The following is a 13641-nucleotide window of genomic DNA, read 5'->3' on the forward strand; positions in this document are numbered from 1 at the left end:
CATGTATGTAAATTGCCTAAGCAAACCTAATTTTCTAGTGATAATCTACGTCCCAGAAGGTTTTTTTGTCTCACCGATCCATGATCGGCAGAGTTTTCCTTCAGCCTAACCCCAAAGCCGGAATGGATTTTGTCATTAGAATCTTAGGGAAATCCTAGTGTGCTTCGAGTCTATGTAAAAGTATCTGGTTAGGTTATTACAAATTGCTTGATCTGCTAGATTATAGTTGTGTCGCAGAACTGGGTGGTCTATGAGGGTCTGTCAAATGGGTTTTCCCCCTTGAGATGTAAAATTGTAAAAGTCATGATGTAAGTGTCTTGAGAGTTAGAAAATGTTTTATCCCCTCATAAGTTCTAAGTCCTAGGTCCTAGGTGTTTTTTTCCAAAGGCTAAGTTTGAGGGTCCAAAAATAAAAATAATAAAAAATATAAAAAAAAAAATAAAATTAAAAAATTAAAAAATAATTAAAAATAAAAAATAAAATAAAATAAAATTTAAAAATAAATTAATTTTTTTTTTGAAAAAATAAAATAAAATAATAAAAAGTCAGTTTTGAGTAAATAAATGTAGAATTTTTATTTTATAATATATTAAAATGCATTTAAAATTTCGATGGATGAGATTGAAAGAGATTTTGATCCTCATCGACGATCGAGATCACTTTGACATGGATCACTCGAACTAGCCGTTGGGAAATTTTCCTTTAAATAGGGTGTCAGGGGTCATTTGAGATCATTCGATCTGTGAGTCTTGTGCTAAAGAAAGCTCTCTTGTAGTCATTTTTTGTGCAATAAAGAAAGACTTTGGGGTTGAAAATCTTGTTGGTGTTACTCTTCTGGAAATGTTGTAAGATGTTTTATTTTTCTGCATAATTTTATTTTCAGCCATTGATGATAGCTTGATGAAGATTGATTTAGGCACAGGTATCTTGTCTGATCTCTGGGGTTTGAATGATAGTTTAATTTCTGAATATAATGGCAGGTATCTCCATTTGATCTGAATTTCGCTGTTGTTTTCTCCCTCTATGTTAATGGTTGTTTTAAGCTGTGCAGGAAATCCTTAATTTTGAGTTTACCGAGCGTTAGGGGAAGTTCTCGGCTGAACCAGCCAACTCCCGGATTGCGTTTTCTTAAAGAGCCCAGCCAATTTTTGATCCTGGGCTTATCATTTGAATTTTTTTTTATGAATGCATGAAGGGTTTTCTGAAGCATCTCACCTATGTTGCAGGAAACGTGGGGCAGGAGGGCGTTTCCGCATGGAAACGGGTACGAAACGCTGAAACGCGTTTGGTACGGCCCTGAAACACGTTTTAGGCCGTACTGCCACGTTTCATGAAACTGAAACGTGGCCAGTACGGCCTGAAACGCGTTTCAGGGCCGTACGACCCACGTTTCAACATTTACTTGTTTTTTTTTTTATTTTTTATTTTAATTTTATTTGTTTTCTAATCTATTCTTACGTTAGCCTAGTGACTTCTAGTTTCTTCCAGATGCTTGTCTAAAGTTATAAAAGTGAACTTTTGCCCTAGTGTTGATATGCAGTTCATGGTAATGTTAAATTCTTAAAGTAAAAGTGATATTCTCCTTTATTTTTCATTTTCATCCTTTTACTTAAATTTTTAACATTACCATGAAATGACTCAGGATGTTTGACAGTGGTTTCGCCCTCATTGGATTTCATATGGAGAAAGTAGAATTTTAGATCTCACTCAAAATCCAACAAACTTATCTGTTTTTCAGGATTTCAGGATTGGGGGGATTGCAATGTTTCCATTGGATTTTATCATGTACTAGGGTATGGAACTTGTATTTAATCAAGAGAACCAAGCCCTCTATGTAGGGGAGACTCCCAATAATCAAGAGAATGTAGGGTACTAGGGTATGAAACTTGTATTTAATCAAGAGCATTAAGGTTGTTCGACTATGTAGGAGGAGACTCCAATCAAGCACGAGACAAGAAATTAGAAATTTCTCGTGGCTGATTTTGGATATTTCTATCTTCATTATGTGATTATTCATGAGTAAATGTGATGCAAATTTAGATACTTATAGTTTATGCATTGACAATTGACAATTTTATCATAATGTAATAAGTTAGAATGTATCATATATGCTTTATGATTGCACATATTTCTTAAATGTCCTAATATATATATATATATATATATATATATTCGCGTTTCCCCGTTTCCAAAATTTGGGGAGGTCGCGTTTCGTATCGCTTCTCGTTTCGGAAACTCGTACCACCTTGCATCTCACATTAAATTTAAAATTCTGAAAATATTTCTGTGGCATATTGACAAATCTGGCTATTTAGAGCCTTTGATCTGTAATTACTGTAATTATTTAGCTGGTTTTAGGGTTTTTTTTAGTTTTGTTTCTTGCACATTTTACTTCTGGGTTTTCTGTTTTTGCCATTGCAGGTCTAAGAAGAAATTTTTGTTTGAAGCCAGATCTAGGCCCTGGAGGGTAAGATCTGGCCTCAATATCAGTTCTTGCAGGGTTTTTTCTGAAGAAATTCGTGGCTCTCCAAGCTATCTGTCTGCTGGGGTTTCATTTCTGCAGGAAAATTTTCGAAATTTTTTCAGGCATGCTCCTTGATTGTTCCCAACTCCTACGCTGCAGTCCCTCAGTTTCTTTACGCTGGTCATTTCGCACCCTAATCCACTGTCCATCTCTTTCTTCTCGCGTGATTACTTTCTCCCTGCGGCTGGCTTTCCCTTCCAGCTCTCCTATTCTTTGCGTCCACCTGCAATTCTTCATGCAACCTGCGAACAAAGAGCCAAACCCGCAACACATAGCCTCTCTGCTGTTTTGCTCTTCCCTCCTTCCGCGAACCTGCACCAGCGTAAGCCCTCATCTCTCATGCAGTTCATCAATACTCCAAGCATCTGCAAACATAGCATTAAACCTGCATTCCTCGTGCTGCTCCTTGCCAGGCCTGCATCGCTCCTATGTCTACGTCTATCCCTCTCATCTATCAAATCTGCAAGCCGCAACGCTGTTCACAACTTTCATCCGTCCAACCTTAAATCGTTGATTAGCTACTTGGCCCCCTCTGCGCAGCTGTATCCTTCCCTCACCCACTGGCGGATGTCCCTCACTCCGTCAAGCTACCACTGGAAGTCGTTCGTGCTCCTTGTTCCAATCCGTCGAGCTCTCTTCATTCGCAGACCTGTATACGCAGCAAACAAAACTCAAAGCATTTCGATTTTTTTTTGAGTTGCATTTCATGATTTAGCTTAGGGTTAGTGTTTTTAGATTTTAGAGTTAGATTTTATCTTAGTTTAAAGATTTTCGATTTTTATTAAGTTAGAGCATAGTTTTAGAATTAGATTTTAGTTAGGTTTTGATTTTAAATTTATTTCATTTTAGTTTTGGTAAGAGAATTTTAATTTTGAATTTGGTTTAGATTTAGATTAGACTAACATTTAGGATTTTGAATTATTTTGTTTAGTTTTTCATTTAATTAAAGAATATAAAAATATAAAAATATAAAAATATAAAAAAATATAAAAAGGGCATAAAAAGTTCCTTTATGGTTTTAGATTAGATTTTAATTTTGTTTTATTTTTATTTTTAGCTTAAAAAAAATAATGGAAAAGCTTAACTAAAAATTGATTTTTTTTTTTGTTCCACTTCTCTATAGTTAAATGCACTTAAATGTTTATTTAAAAGTTAGCTATATGAAAGTGGTAATTGGCTAGCATTTAAATTGTATGGTTGTTTAAAGCATTCAATCTTTAGAAATTTAATTGCTAGATCATTATTAAAGCATTGTGAGTTTATTGAATGGCTTGTATTGCTTGGGATATTTGATGATAAATGATTGTTTTACAAGGTTCATATTTTTGCGACATTTAATCATTAACTCCATAAGGCATTGGTACATTAATTTCTAAAATAATCAGGTGCTAAATTGCCTTGCTGTGTCTCCCAACCCAGCTGGTCCATAGTTGGTCTTCCTTTATCCCATAGGGTCTACCCCCCTTAGCCTCAGGAGATGGCTTAAACGGAGAGATCGGGGATCAGGGTGACAGCCCCCGGTCTGATGGTTGTTGCGCTGCCCAGACAATCTATGCGACAACAAGTCTATTGCATTATCAGGTGATCTACAGATGGGAATTTCTACATGGTATCATAGCTAGCTGATTTGTAGAAAAATTCTACAATCATTCATTCCACCATGGTGTACTTAGAGCGAAGGCTCCGCATTCTTAGATTGATTCGCGTTCCTTCTCTTAGGGATTCCTCTTACCTCAAATGGAAACCACATGAGTAATCATATAGGTAGGCATATTTATATTAATTTGATGATATGTTGGTTGCACTGGCTTTTTGATTACACTTAATATTAGCTTCGTCATATGCATGTTAGGGTAGGATGCATTGCATACTCATTTTATCATTAGAACTAACATCATATGATATTTCTCATGGTAGATCACTTGCACTTAGATTAAATTTTCATACTATTTACTTTTCTGTTGATTTTATGGCCTAACACTAAGAATGGGTGATCATAAGACACCACAAAAACATGCTGCCCTCGTGCGTTTAGTCTTTGACATGTGCAAGTAAGAGGTCTGTGGTAACCAAGAGATTGTTGGTGTTCTCATGACCTCCTGTTCGAGTAGCTTAGCCCCCTTCCCCAAGAGCTCATGTCCCAGTTGGATCCAGATGTTACCCACCACTTGTGGGTAGTATATATAGGAGAATTTTTTTCTCCTAGATGGTCCTCAGCCGACAGCCAACAACTTCTTACAACCCCCAGATAGCTCGATGTGCCATTTTCTCCACCACCTGAGCCAACCATGTGGTCACTCACCTATCTATTATGAATGCATGTTTGAAGGTGGGTGTTCCAACCCCAAAGGTATGAATTTTCATTGGTGTAGTTGAGTAGTTTTCCTTACTTGTCATGGGCACTTTTGGGCATGAATTGGTGGGGGGATTCGGCGGAAAGAGTGGGTTAGGTTTGTATTCTTGTCTCCATTGCCCGATTTTGTGGTTACCCTTATATCCTAGTCCCGTGGGATCTCCTTTACTGGCCATTAGCTTTAGGGTTGACACTACATGGAAAATCCCGATTTTGGTTGCATGGTCTCGTCTCCCGATACCACCTACATTACTCCCTCTACACTTATTTGAGCCCTGTTACCCACCATTTTGTGGGTGATATCCCTAGGAGAATTTTTTTCTCCATGATGGTCCTTAGCTGGCAGCCAACGACCCCTTGCAGCCCCAACTAGCTCATTGTGCCATTTCTCCACCACCTGAGCTAGCCATGTGGTCCCTCACCCATCTGTCATGATCGTAGGATTGAAGGTGGGCCTCTTAAGCCTAAAGGTATGTCTTGTCATTTGGTAATTGAGTACTTTAGTTTACTTATCATGGAGATTATTGGGCATGAATTAATGGGGGAATTTGGCAGAAAGAGTGGACTAGGTCTGTGCCCTTATCCCCTAGATCTCTGTTATGGTCTTAACGTTAATCCTAGTCCCGTGGGATCTCTTTTACTGACCTTTGGGTTTCGAGCATAGTATTTCGTGGGAAACCCCGATTTTGAATGCGTGGTCCCGCTCCTTGATTCATACATCTCATCCTCCTTCTGCTCATTACACTCCCTTTCATCACTTCTCCCACTTGGGTCCACAATCCTCCACTGGGTCCACATAGGGTCAACTATCCCCTCTCCTTGCCCCACATCTTGGGTCGGGTCTGAAATGATGCCCCAGAGGTTGATGCAGCTGAAAAGAAAAGAAAAATCAAAATTGGCCACATTCAATAGGAAATTGTATCAGAAAATGCGAAAGATGGCTAGGACAAACACATTTAGCACGTGGACAAAAGCCATTACATGAGCTCTTCCCCTTTCATGGCCATCAACCTGGTTCCTAGAGGTCCCTGATGAGTCTCCTTTATCATTTAGGAGACCATGATTGTCCCAACCCCTGGTGGGTGATGAGCTGCCCCACCTTAAAAGGGGTTATCCACTGCTATGCTTTGCACATCATGATCCCATTCCCTTCGGGTTTTAGCATATATAATATGATGATTCTGTGACCCCGTGACGTGTTTGAATGGAGGGGTTTCTTAGTGAGGCAGTTAACCAAAGAAAATCACAAAAGGAAAAAGGCATTTGAAGAAGGGTAGAAAAATCAAGGCCGGGGTAACTCGTACCACGATTTCTCCCTTCTACACATTATTTACCAAGTGTGGGCTTCCCTTTTATTAGCTACCCTTGTGCCATGGAATGCGACCTAGGTTGTTTCCCTTTGTCCCCTACTCCACTTCATCATTATATCACATGCCACCACCATTTGATGGATATACTATGAACATATCACCTGCTTTAGAAGTAGAAACCACCTAATAGGATGATTAGTTAACCCCTTTTGGAGCTTGGAGACATTGGCACATGCCAAAGCACTGCTGATTTACGGTAGCAGCAAATGTGCTCCAAGTCTCAAATTTTACAGGGAGGCTTGGGCACATGTATTCCAAAGAACCCAGAAAACGTTTTGGGAAATTCCACCTAGAGACAATTTTATTAAAATAACTAATTGTTTTTAATGTGACCCTAAGTCTAAACATAGGAAAATAAAACAATTAATGGTTATTAATCTAACTATGGGTATAACTTCTAGAAGAAGACAAGGATCAAGCAGAAATGATCTTAGCCATTGATTAGCTTCAAATCTGGGCCTGTTGAATGTCAACAAGTAGATTATTTAAGAAGGCTTGAGGGTCATTTAAAAAGACACAAAGAGTTCAAAAGTACAATTTTCTGAAGCAGAGCAGAGGAGCTGCCAGGAGATTTTCGATATTGGGCTATTGCAGTGAGGGGCAGGGATAGTTGGGTTGGAGTATCTTCTCCAGATCCTAGGATAAGCAGCAGAGAGAGGCAGAGAGACACGAGAAGGGTTGACGCAGGGCCAGAGGGGCCCACGCAGAGCTTAACGTTGAGCCAGAAGGGCTCACTCAGAGACAACACAATTATCCAGAGCAGAAGTTCGAGTTTTGCAGAGGAGCTGACATTTTTGAGTCAGGAGGGATGGAAACTACTCTAGAAGGCAAGACGTTTCCCAGTTGAGTTGACACAGAGCCTTTTGAGGCTGACACAGGGCCAGCGTAGAGGTTGCTGGGACAGTTGGTTCAGCCGCTGGAACAACGAGGATTTGCCGGGTAGAGTGAGGTAATCTCACTAAGTTTTTCTGCCAGTTTATTTTCTTTGTAAATGGATTGCTAGAAGGGCATCCAGAGTTGTATTGAGAAACTATTGCTTAATAATATAAAACCCTCAGAGCTGCTGCACCGATTTTCCCACATTGGGTTTTTCCGGGGACATTTGTCTAAAAAAGACTGTCACTTGTGTATATCTTTCTCTATTGTTCTGTTCTTGTTTTGGGAAAATTAATTAATTGAGTGAAGGTTGTAGTGTATTAGCTTCGATATTTCTTGTAGGAAGCAGTAAATAATTTGTTTCAGTAATTAAGAGATAAGAGAAGTTTTATCAATTGTTGCAGTTGTTGATTTCGGGTGGGATTCTCGAATCTCAAATTTTCACATGGTATCAGAGCATTGCAGGTGAAGCAAGAAGAACATTCCAGAGAACCCATCGCTGAGCAGAAAAGGGAGATTGAAAAAGCTGCAGGTGGTAGCAGTTCGAAACCCCAGAGGGTTTGCGCAGTCCTAGTCAGAGGGCTGATTTTTGAGGCAGTCTCTCTCTGAGTGAGTCGACTGAGAGGAAGGACTCCCAGTTTGAAAGTTTGTCGGGGCAGAGGGAGCAGCGCTGAAGCCTTAGCGTGAGGAGAAGCTGGTGGGACGCAGTCCTTTCTGTAGGTCGTTTTGCTGGGCAAAAAGACGTCAGAAGAGAAGGAAGAAGCATGGTTGAGGGAATTTCTTCCTCATTAAGACTTCTCGCCAAGAAGTATGTTTTCTTATTGGATGAGCAGCAGCAGTAAGAAGCAAAGAGGAGATTTTCGAAATTTGTGGCAGAGATGGCAACCAGTGTATTGAGTGATCAGGATAGATTGCACGGAGCATCCAACTATGTCATTTGGAAGGCTAGAATGCCATTCCTTCTAGATGAGCATGCCCTCAAGACATATGTCGATAGCGTGGTGGCTGTGCTTGTAGATGTTGATTCATTGAAGAAGTACCGAGTTGAGATGGCGAAGGTGAAAAGAATGATCCTCAATGGCGTGAAGGATCATGTTGTCTATCACATCGCTAACAGAGGGACTAGTAAGGAGATGTGGGATGCGTTGTCTACACTATATCAGGGATCTTCCAAGCAACAAAAGATGTACTTGGAGCAAACACTGAGATTTGCTCAGATGCAGAAGGGGGAGTGTGTGGATCCATTCCTCACGAAGCTTCAGAAGACCCGTGATGAGTTATCTGCTGTGGCGTCTACACCCCAAGACTCAAAGTTGGTTAGACTGGCCCTTAATTCAGTCTCAGATGAGTGGCAAGTCTTTGTCCAGAGTATCCTGGGTAGGGCGACTTTGCTGAATTGGGATGAGATGTGGGTAGCTCTTTAGCAAGAGGAGCTGAGGAGAGACTTGGTCAAGTGTAAGCTTGACAGAAGCAACGATAGTGGGTTGAAGCCCAAGGAGCAGCGAAAACGTCAGAAGGATGCCTGGAAGATAAAGTGCTTCAGGTGTGGTGAGATGGGTCACTACGCTACATAGTGTTCTTTTAGGAAGAAGGACAAGGATGAGAAGCACGATCCGAAGGCTGAGCCTGTGAAGATCGAGGAGGAGTTCGCCATGATAGATGAGATACCTCCAGGAGGGAGGTGGGCTGATTTGGAGCTGTAGTTCGAAAGAGCTATAGATGGGCAGGATCCTTGAGGAACCCACCTCTCGGATCAATTCCTTGCTACGGGAGCCCAGATCAGAAGTAGCAGGATGGACTAGTGTCGGATGGTGCCGAGGAGTGTCGGAGAGACAGTTGCAGTGGCTAGGAGCGCCAAACACTGAACAATGTAGAGCAAAGTTGGCAGCAGTGTAGATGGCATAGAGCAGAGGTCAGCAACAACGTAGTAGATTCAGAGGGTTAGCGCAGAGACTAGCAACAGTCAGGGTCCAACATTCACATGGTATCATACTGAACACAGTTAGTTTAGTAATTTGGGAGGGCCAACGCAGAGACTAGCAGCAGTCAGGCTCCAACATTCACATGGTATCATACTGAACACAGTTAGTTTAGTAATTTGGGATGTTTTTCCATTGCTGATGCAGTAGCAGCAACAATTTGCAGTGCGGGGGCAGTTGGCAGTGGCAATGCCAGCAGCAGCACAGATGCAAAAATTTAGAGGGAGTTGCAGTACGAATGCAGTATTGACAATGGCAAGGTCAACAATAGTATAAATGCAAAATTTGCGCAGTGGTTGGTGGACAACATGTCAGACATTAGCAACGCAGAGGGGGATGTTACAGAACAAAATTATGCTTCAACATGTTGCATTGTTAGAGCACATTCCTCGCTAAGAGGGAGTGTTAATTTCTGGTAGCATTGGATTTGCTCTAAGTCTTAAATTTTGTAAGGAGGCTTGGGCACATGGATTCCAAAGAACCTAGAAAGTGTTTTGGGAAATTCCACCCAGAGACAGTTTTATTAAAAGAAATAATTATTTTTAATGGGACCCTAAGTCTAAACTTAGGAAAATAAAATAATTAATGGGTATTAATCTAACTGTGGGCGTAACTTCTAGAAGAAGACGAGGATCAAGCATAAATGATCTTACCCATTAATTATCTTCTAATCTAGGCCGTTGAATGTCAACGAAGAGATTATTTAAGGAGGCTTGAGGGTCATTTGGAAAGACACATAGAGAGTTCAGAAGTTCGATTTTGAAGCAGACCATAGGAGCTGCTGGGAGATTTTTGATAGTGGGCTATTGCAGTGAGGGACAGGGATAGTTGAGTTGGAGTATCTTCTCTAGGACCCAGGATAAGCAACAAAGAGAGGCAAAGAGACACTAGAAGGGTTGATGCAGGGCCAAAGGGGCCCACGCAGAGCTTGACGCTGAGCCAGAAGGGCTCACACAGAGACAGCACAGTCATCCAAAGCAGAAGTCCGAGTTTTGCAAAGGAGCTGACATCTCTGAGCCGGGAGGGCTGGAAACTACTCTAGAAGGCAAGACGTTTCCCAGTTGAGCTGACGTAGAGCCTTTTGATGCTGACGTAGGGCATATGCAGGGCCAGTGCAGAGATAGTTGAGACAGTTGGTTCAGCTGCCGGAAAAACCGAGATTTGCCGGGTAGAGTGAGGTAATCTCACTAAGTTTTTCTGCTAGTTTATTTTTCTGTAACTGGGAATCCATGAGGGCATCCAAAATTGTATTCAAAAACTACTGCTTAATAATATAAAACCCTCAGAGTTGTTGCACTGGTTTTCTCGCATTGAGTTTTTTTTGGGACATTTGTCCAAAATATACTGTGTCACTTGTGTATATCTTTCTCTATTGTTATATTCTTGTTTTGGGCAAATTAATTAATTGAGTGAAGGCTGTAGTGTATTAGCTTCAATATTTGTTGTAGGAAGCAGTGAATAATTTGTTTCAGTAATTAACAGATAATAGAAGTTTAATCAGTTGCTACAGTAGTTGATTCGGGTGGGTTTGTGAAAATTTCTAAACTGAAATTCTACTACTGCAGCAACTGATTTATTTCACCTACTTATTATTCACCATAAGTTATTTACGAAATTCCTTCAGTAAATATTAAAATAAATTCTACTGCAATTATCACACAATTACCCAAAGAAAAAAATACATGCACAAGAACCAATCACATCAACACATTTACTTTTGGACAATTGTCCCCAGAAAAACCCAATGTGGGAAAACCGGTGTAGCAGATGAGGGCTTTATTAATCTGCAGCAGCAATTGCTTTTACAAGGAATGATTTTACAGAGAAATTGAAGGAAAACACCTGAGACTTTCCCTTTGAGACCTTTTGACCCTTTGAAGACCCTGCTCCCACTTCTGCGTCACCCCTGCGTCACTCTGCGTGGGCCAACATGGCTCTACGTCCTTCTGCGTCAGCCTGCGTAGGCTCTGCGTCTCTCCTCCGGACTGCGTCTCTCTCTGCGCTGTCTCCCACTTTCCCTGCATCACCTCCTCCTCTGTCACTGCTTGCTACTGATGCCCTCCTCTTCCTCCACCCTGTAACTCTGCCTCTGAAATTGATCTCCTCTACTTGAGAATCGATTTTCCTTGAGATACTAAGTATCTGCCAGTGTGTCTCCAAATGATCCTCAAGTCTTCTCTTATACTTTTCCTATTGACGAATCAACGACCGAGATTAAGTACCTAATAAATGGCTAAATTAAAACAGACTTGATTGTCGCCTCTTAGAAGCTTCTCACCCTTATCTTTATTAATACCCATTAATATTTTTATTTTCCTAAGTTTAGACTTAGGAAACCATTAAAAATATTAATTATTTTAATAACTCCTCACTCGAGTGGAATTTCTCAAAACGATTTTTGGGTCTTGGAGATCTCATGTGCCTTAGCCTCTCCTCAAAATTTCAAGGCTAGAGCACATCCGATGCTACCAAAAATCATCACTCCCTCTTAGCGAGGAATGTGCTCTAGCAATGTTTCACTATAAAAACATCAAACTGATCTTCCACATCGGTACTTGTGCTAATGCTTGGCTTGCTGCCTCACATCCCCTGAACTGTTGCTTCCTGTATAGCTGTCCATGACACTGCCACTGCGACTGCCACACCTGTATTGCAACTCCCTCTCAACATGCTGCACCATGCTGCCCGTAGCATTGCCACTGCTAACTGCTGCACTGTGACTCCTGACACTTATCCATTTCTGCTACTGAAATGGATTCTTTACCATCCCCATCTTCTCCTTGAAATAAACAAACTTCGTTCTTCCTAGGGCCTTGGTGAGGATGTCTACCACTCATTCTCTTGTAGGAGTGTATCTCAACTGTACTGCCCCTCATTGGACATAGTGTTTGACAAATTGACACCTGATATCAATGTGCTTCGACCTATCATGAAATACTAGATTCTCATAGAGCTTGATGCAACTCTGATTATCACACATGATCCTGGTTGCTTCCATCCTTCTCTTGAATAGATTCACTAGCAATTTCTTGTTTAGGGTTCACACGAAGCTGTGCTAGCTGCCATATATTCTGCTTCAGCTGAGCTCAGAGCCATGGATTTCTGTTTCCTACTGAACTAAGAGATCATTCCTGATCCAATGTTGAAACAATACCCAGTTTTACTTTTCCGATCTACTGAACTTCCAGTGCAATTTGCGTCAGTGAACCCACTCAGCTCGATGTCATTGCCTCTGGTGTACAATAGTCCATGCTCGACTGTTCCTTGTATATACTTGAGAACATGTTTGGCTGCTGCCCAGTGCGCCCTCTTAGGATCCACCATGAACTGACTGAGGGTGTTGGCAGCGTAACAAATGTCTAGCCTGGGATTGACCAGATACATCAGGGACCCTATAAGCTGTCCGTACAAGGTGGGATCAACGTCTTTATCTTCTGATGCATCAATCTTCTTCTAGTTGGTGATCATTGGAGTAGCCATAGGTTTACAGTCCTGCATTTGAATCTCTTCAAGATTTCTGTAGTATATCTCCCTTGTCCAAGGAAGATCTCACCCTTCTGCTGCCAAACTTCCAACCCCAGGAAATAATGCATCTGTCCCAAATCCTTCATGTCGAATTTTGTGGCTAGGTTCTTCTTGCAGTCTTTGATGAGCCTGGATGATCCTGTCAGGAAGAGATCATCCACATATAACACTAGGATTAGAGGCTCATTCTCTACAACCAGATAGTAGAGATTAGGGTTTGCGTCACTCTTGATGAACCCCATCTTCTGCAAGTAGCCATCAATTCGACTGTACCATGCCCTAGGTGCCTGTTTAAGCCCATACAAGGTTTTCTTTAATCTGCATACATGAGATTTCTTCTCATGTGTCTCAAAACCTTCTGACTGTTCAATGTATACTTCCTCTTCTATTACCTCATTCAGGAATGTCGTCTTGACATCCATCTGATGAATCTCCCAGCCCATCTCTCTGCAAGAGATATCACGGTTATAATAGAAGTATACCTGGCTACTGGGGCGAAGGTTTCTTCGTATTCTATCCCTTCCTTCTGAGCATACCCTTTAGCCACAAACCTGGCTTTGTATTTGACCTTGTAGATCCATGTCGAACCCATACTCAATACATACCACAGATCAACGAATAAGAAGACTCTGAGTTGCACCCCAAAGTCTTTTATTATAGTAGAAAAAATATTTTTCCAGCGGAACAATAGTTTACAAAATGCTTTAGTAGCAATTCTAGCCAGAGATCAAGATGACTAGAGACTCAATTGACTCTCTAATTTATGGATAAATCCTTCAAATGGAAAAATAACGTCTAGTTTCTTTGATCCTTATCAAAATAATCTTTGCCGTTGATAAACATTTCAAGATCTTTTAATCTTGGCCCTTCATTTTTTTATTTTTGAGGAATTTTCGAATTTATCATTTAACTCCATGTTAATTAGCTCAAAATTAATTATTTTGAGCTAATTTCCTCAAAAAATTGACTTTGAAATAACTACGAAGGGCCAAGGGTTCAATTTTTCTTTAAATA

Source organism: Pinus tabuliformis, chromosome J (assembly GCF_031772625.1).
Source record: "Pinus tabuliformis cultivar Carrire ecotype Pingquan chromosome J, CPIR1, whole genome shotgun sequence".
Taxonomy (NCBI): Eukaryota; Viridiplantae; Streptophyta; class Pinopsida; order Pinales; family Pinaceae; genus Pinus; species Pinus tabuliformis.